Source organism: Sorex fumeus, unplaced genomic scaffold (assembly GCF_029834395.1).
Source record: "Sorex fumeus unplaced genomic scaffold, SorFum_2.1 ptg000070l, whole genome shotgun sequence".
Taxonomy (NCBI): domain Eukaryota; kingdom Metazoa; phylum Chordata; class Mammalia; order Eulipotyphla; family Soricidae; genus Sorex; species Sorex fumeus.
Window position 1 is genome coordinate 133,814 of NW_026606127.1, and position 7,503 is coordinate 141,316.

The following is a 7,503-nucleotide window of genomic DNA, read 5'->3' on the forward strand; positions in this document are numbered from 1 at the left end:
GTCATGAATGAATTCTGTTTCAGAGGCTTCACTTCTGAGGATACCTGTCACTACCTCCTTTCTGTTACGTATCCCAGGATCAGAATCTACATCAGGCCATCAGTAGAAATTGTCCACCCGAAATCTAGCCTTCCACTGGGATTAGAATCCTTGATCCATGTAACTTTTAATTTTTCATTCATGATTTGTTGACCTTGTTTCAGGTGGATGCATCCAGAGCATAAACTCAGCTTTCCCGTTGTTTCCACAGGAAATCCAAATACCTAAGAATGTTATCATTTCTGATGCCACTGTTACAGATTTTTTTGGAATCCCACGGTAAGATACTATCGTTAATGTTATAATATTACTGTTCTCCATAGTTCAGATCTCCCCAAAGAACTCTCTACCCACCTCACTCCAAGTGCAGACTCCAGTTTATCATGATCCTGAACATACTTATAATAGTTTCACTCAGGTTCTCCCCTAAAGTGCACAAGTTAAGTTCATACCACTCCAAGTTCTTATTCCTAAACTACCAGAATGGGCTTGGTCCTGAAGATTTGATCTCATAAGAAGAAATACCGTGCTTCCTTTCTCTATGTCTCTCTTTGCTTGCTTTGTTAAATGACTGTTCTCGCTTGAACAATTATTCCATTCCACCCTACACCTGTTTCACAAGTTTCTGAGTGTTTTTCAGTAAAATCTATTTAGCTTCACTAAACTAAAAATTTTAAAACACCAGAGCATTGTTAAAACCAATATTTGTATCTTTTAAACCACAAATTTTGAAAATGAAAGGTGGTAAAGCAATGGAATACTACTCAGTTGTATGAAGTGAAATTTTCTTATTATTTGTATATAAAATGGATAACATGAGGAAATTATGTTTAGTGACATAAACCAGGCAGAGAAAGATAGGCATCCTACAAGTTCATGCATATGTGGCATATGGAGAAAACAAATTAAAAGAATAAAATGAGACAGACAAACATCTAAAACATTATTTATATTCTATAATTCATAATTCAATTAACAATGGTTTCTCATACACATAATTCCAACATGACACTCCTCATTCTCTCAAAGAATAAACCCTTCCTCTCCCCCAATCCCCCATAATCCCTCACTCTCAATCCCCTGACTCAATTGTGTGGATCAGTTCTCCCCTTAAATTGCTCTTGAACTTTTGTTTCTACCTTGCTGTGTGTCTTTACATCCCACATATGAGAAAAATCTCTCTGTATCTGTTCATTTATTTAAGGCTAACTTTACATGCATGATATCCTCTAGTTTCATCCAATGTTGAAAATTGCATAATTTTAATCTTTTCAAAGCAATAAAAACAAACTTTAGAACTATGAGATTATTTAGTTACCAGATCGAAAAGTATAATCAAAGTGGAAAAACTGAACAATGGTGAATGACAGAGTAGGCCTTTCAGTAGTGAGTGTAATATGATACATGCACGTTGATTCTGCATAATCCTAAAATTTATGAAATTCTATAATGTAATTCTATAAGGTAATTTTACATAATCAAAAAAGTATTTAAATAATTTACATTTATCTAAGATTTTGACGTATCTTTTGTGTCAAACTATCAGAAATAAAAAGAATGTGAGATAGAGATATGGTGTATCACTATACTTTTAAACAAGAGAAGCGCTAAAAATTTCTGTGTCTTGATGAACTCTCATATAAATTGACTCCAAAATCAAATTAATATACTCAAGGAAAAATAAAAGTCAACCAATGTAATCTTTTGCCTTCACTCAGGTTCCCATCTGCTGATCTCTCGCAGACAAAAAAAAATTTTTACTTTATTTTTTTAAAAATTTTTATTAGTGAAACACCATGATGTACAGTTGTACATTTACAAACTTTTGTGCTTGGGTTTCGATTATACAATGATCAAGTGCCCATTCCTCCGCCAGTGCCCATTTTTCACCACCATGGATTCCAGTATCCCTCCCACACCAATACCCCCCATCCCACCCTGCCTCTGTGGCAGGGCATTCCCTTTTGTTCTCTCTCTCCTTTCGGGTGTTGTGGTCTGCAAAAGAGGCATTGAGTGTCAATCATGTTCAGTACATAGTCAGAATTTTTATTTTCAAAGGATTTCTTGGCAGAGGTTTGGCATTCTTTGCTAGAAACCAACTCCTTTTCTTCTGCTTTTTTTTTTTCTAGAAATATATACTTATACTAAGACTGATTAGTCATGGCACCAAATTGACAAATGTCCCTGTTTTTACTTCAGTTCTGTTTCCTCATTATCACAAATTATTAGCAGTGGATAGAAAATAACTAGCCCAAAATTCGTGGGGGAAAGGGAAATGTTTATGCTTACCATAGTTTGGAAAATCCCTGTCACTAGTATTGTGACATTCATCTAAATTTGTAAACACAGTGATTAAGAAGAGGTAAACCATGACTGCCACTTCAAGGAAGAACGGGCCTTCAGCAAATATCCATGGTTTCAGAAGGATGGCTCTGGCTTGGATGGGGGGCAAACATGAGAGCTGTGAGCTACCGGCAGTTAACACATGCTCTTAGGCTATGTGGTGATACTGCTGAGAAATGTGGCAAGCCCTGATTAGGTAGGGTCATGGTGGAGAATGGAATGATGACAAGAAAACAGAGCAACAGGGCAAGATGATAGATTCCTTTGTATAAAATTTTCATCTCTAATGTATTAATCTCTGAAAAATAGAACCAACTTTTTATCATTTTCCTGGCAATATATTATCCTTACATAGTGCTTCAGGAAAAAAACGCTTCCCTTGTTAGTTATTATAGCCTGAATGTCTGTGAGGTCTTTGAACTCTTTCTATATATACAGTGGTGATGACTGAAACCAATCTCACTATTTAAGTATCTAAACTGCAATGTTCTCACCATTTAACTCACTAAACTCTGATGGCTCCAAATCTTCTAAGATTAGCTTTCATCTCTTCCATGATATCCAGGCTTCTCTTCCCAACTGTCAAATCTCCCTTTCTTTCTCCCTCTCTCTACCAACTATGGTCTCCCTGCCAAAATTTGCTAAGACAAGCTTTCTTGAAATATAGACGTAAGTTGACTTCTCTTTTTTTTAAAATTTAGGCAATTTTGATTTTCAAAGTCATTTATAATGGAGATTTGTCATACAATATTCCAATTCTAATCACACCACCAGTGTCTGCATGCTTCCACCAACAGATTACACATTTCTCCCTGCATTCCCACCGATTTCCTTGACAAACACATTTTGAAGTTTTACTATTGTACTTTGGGTTCCATACTTACAGTAGTGTTGGCATTGGTGGTTAAGACATACACCTCAAGTTTTTCATGCTGGCCTTCCTAGATCAATGCCCACTGACACTATGTAGGGGAAATATATGAGAACAAATCAGTAAGCTCCAAATTTTTCAAATAATCTTTAAACAATTCTGATCAAAAAGAAAACAGTGTTTACTGGAGGGGACAACCCCCTGTCAGCCTGCAATGTCTTTTCATTTTTCCACATTACAAAAGAAGAAATCATTGAAGGAGGTCTGTCATTAGGCAAGTTAGGTGACCCTGCTGAGGTGTGGTCAACAGGGTGTCTTGTGCTCTTCTCTCCTTCCACCAGAAGTCCCAACCCTATGATTTTTGTCTCTTCAGTCCGCATAAAATGGAAAAAGTTTTACCACACAGACATCCATGTAATGAGCCCAGCCAAGGTGATAAAAGTAAATTTCAGCAAATTCATAGGTTAGTCATGCTGGTAGAACCTAAATATCATATTTTTGTATTGAATCTGCAGGAGACACATATTACAAACCTTTTCATGATTCAGTTTCAATCATAGCATATTTTAACACCTAACCTCCACTAGTATACAGTTCCATTGCTAATGTCCCCAGTTTCTCTCCCACCACTCCCTCTCCCAACCCCAATCCCCACCTGACAGCCTGCTTTCTCTACACTATGGCAGGCACCTCTCTCTCTCTCTCTCTCTCTCTCTCTCTCTCTCTCTCTCTCATCCTTTGGGCATTATGGATTGTAATACAGAGAGAGAGAGGTTCTCACGCTTATTCATTGGCCTACTTTCAGGACTCAGTTCTCACCCAGAGTAATCACTTCCAACTATCATTGTCATAGCAGTCCCTTCTTTATTCCAAATTCTCGCCTTCAGCCCTTGTGGCAAGCATCCAACAATTGACCAATTCTCCTGGCCTGTGTTTCTGCTATCATTGGGTATTAGTCTCATACTCTGGTTTTTTATATCCAAAAAATGGGGTAGTCCAATCAGTATACACCTTTCCTTCTGACTGATTACATTGAGCATGATATTCTTCCCTGTACATCCATTTATAAGCAAATTTCATGATGTCAGTTTCCTGCCAACTGTGTAGTATTTAATTGTGTAGGTATACCATAGTTTCTTCTGGCTATTGTCAATAGTACTGCAGATGGTATTTCTGTTATAAATATCATGTTTAATGTAACTTACATAGCAAAATACTTCCCAGGTTCCAAACATACACAATCCACTCACAAACACAACTTTATTTACTTTTTTAAAAAATATAATTTATTATGATGCTTTCTAAAAAACGGAAGCGATTAACAAAAATTCAGGGAAAACATATTCTATAAAAGCCAAAAAAATAACCTTAAGAAAGGACAACAGGTACGTGTTCTTTCTCCTCAAAAATCCATGTGTTTCTTGATATATTGTCAATATCTTTCTATAGCCTTAAAATTCTTCAACTTCATTTCTAAACACTATTTAAAGTTATATTAATTTAATAGGTATAATCAGCTTTATAGAATATTTATTTGATTCTTTCATATTTTGCATAAACAACGTTTGAATTAACCATAGCACTGTAGCACTGTCCTCTCATTGTTCACTGATTTGCTTGAGCGGGCACCAGAAACGTCCCTATGGTGAGACTGTTTGTTACTGTTCGTGGCATGCTGAATATATCACAGGTAGCTTGCCAGGCTTTGCCATGAGGGAGGGTTAATCTCAGTAGCTTGCCGGGCTCTCTGAGAGGAGGACAGCAACCAAACCCAGGTTGGTCGCTTGCAAGGCAAACGTCTTACCCATTGTGCTATGGCTCCAGCCCATATATATATTTATACATATATATGTGTATTTACACACACATACATATCTATATATTCCTCTTACATGGCTCTTAAGCTCCAACTCATATTTCTTTCTCCTCCAATTATTTACTACTTCTCTCCCCATACTTGGGGCGCAACTAATTTTCCGAGTGTCCTCAGATGCATTTCTGAGCTCATGATAAAGGAATGCATAACACATACATGCATGGAAGGCACAAAGCATATGTAGAGAAATTTCATATAGACATATAATTGTGATGACTAGTTTACAAACTGTATTCGCTTCAAGTACAGAGTTCCTGATCTCTGCAACTGTGTATTCATACTCCATGCACTGTCAAATATCCAGCTATTGTCCACAACCAACTAACAACACTCCCCTACGCATTTCAGTCATTTACTTCCCCTCCTATTAGGACGATTTTGATGTCAGAGTGTAAAGGTTTGATTTTACTTTTGTTTTATTAGTCCATTTAATTTTTTTCTTTATATTCCCGAAACAAATCAAATATTTTTTTAAAAAAAATTAAGGACAGTAGGTGATATCAGGCAACAAATGAAATAGTTGATGTGGCTGAGAATCAGCAAGAGTCTTCCAGGTCAGTGTGAGGAAAGGAACATCCAGTTGTACTTCCCAGCATATTTTCAAAGGGCAGGCTTGGAGCAATGTACATACTGGAAAGAACCGCAGGACAGTAGTAGTGTCTTGAACATATAGGGGCCTATTTTCTTCTTTGAAAATGTAATGGTATTGACCTCCATTGCAAACCGCAACACCCTAAAACAAAGAAAAAGCAAAGGGAATGCCCTGAGTTGGGGCAAAATGGGGGAGATGGGGGGTGGGAGGGTCATTGGGTTTCTTGGTGGTGGAGAATGTTCACTGGTGGAAAGATGTGTACTTGATTCTTGTATATATGAAAATCAAGTACAAAGGTATGTAAGTCTACAACTGCACCTCATGGTGTTTCATTAATAAAAATAAATAAATAAAAATTAAAAAATTAAAAGTGCTATCAGCTGGTATAAGAAAAAAAGGTAATGGTGTTGACTAGATTACATCAAGATCATTTTTATCTATAGGATGGTATGATTCATCTTTGATTCACTGATTGATACTTTGAAATGTCCCAGTTCATCCTTATTCAGAGAAGTCATTTATTTCTTCAAGTATTGATTTGTACAGGGAATTCCTCACAACATCCTTTATATAATGTCTATTGCGGGACTCAAGGATAATGTTCTTATTACCATTTTCAAAGAATACAAAAATACTCTTTTAATAAGATTTTCTTGGTTCTCTATCTAAAAGCTACATGACAACAATTAAGTTTAACTCAATATTTTCTAAAGCGCATTACATTAGTACTTGAAAAGAAATTTTAAAAGACTCTGGGAGAGGGGAGGAGGAAAAGTCATGGATCTATAAGGATTAGTACAAGTCTTTGGGTGTGTGGGGCATGGGAGTGTGTAGAAAAGTTAAGATCACACTCAGCTATGTGATCTAATTTCTATATATCTATTCTCTAGATACCAGCGATATATTCACACAGGTGTATTCATATGACTATCATGTACACTAACCCTGTATCATGTACATTCACCTAATCCCAAAGGCTTCAGCGACATGGCAGCACTGAGAAGGATGAGAAAGGAGAGGCCGACAAAATCTCAAGGCCGACCTAGGCTGCCACAATGAAGGAAGACAAAAATGATCGTCTGTACTTTCAATGCATGTACGCTAGCATCAGATGCATCCATCGAGGACCTGATGGTACAAGCGCGAATGATCAAGTACGACATCATTGGTCTGACCGAAACAAGAAGACAAGAATCTCACGATGCCGTTTTCGACACTGGAGAAGAATTGTTCCTGGGAACTTGCGATAAAAGAGGTGTTGGAAGTATAAGTGTCCTTGTCAACACAAACTTGGCCAAGAGCATTGATTCATTGGAATGAATAACAACCCGAATCGGAAGTTTACATTTGAATAGATGTGGCTCACTGCCTGCAGTTTCTATCTTCTTTGTCTACGCACCAACATCTCATTATGATGAAAGAGATATCGAGAAGTTCTACATGGAGCTAGAGAAGTTCTATAAAGTAGACCACACCTTCTACAAGATCATTGTAGGTGATTTTAATGCCAAGATAGGACCGAGAAGATCAGCTGAAGAACTTCACATCGGGACCCATGGCCTAGAATGGAACGAACAGTGTGAGAGACTATCTGAGTTCATCATGTCGACCAAAACCATTCATGGTAGCACAGTTCCAGAAGGTAGAATCTAAACGATGGACATGGGAGTCTCCCGGTGGAAGATTCCACAACGAAATAGACCACATCATATTCAATTGACGGTTTTGCCTGACAGCTGTCTCTGTTGTCCCAATATTTCGAACGGGATCGGACCACCGCCT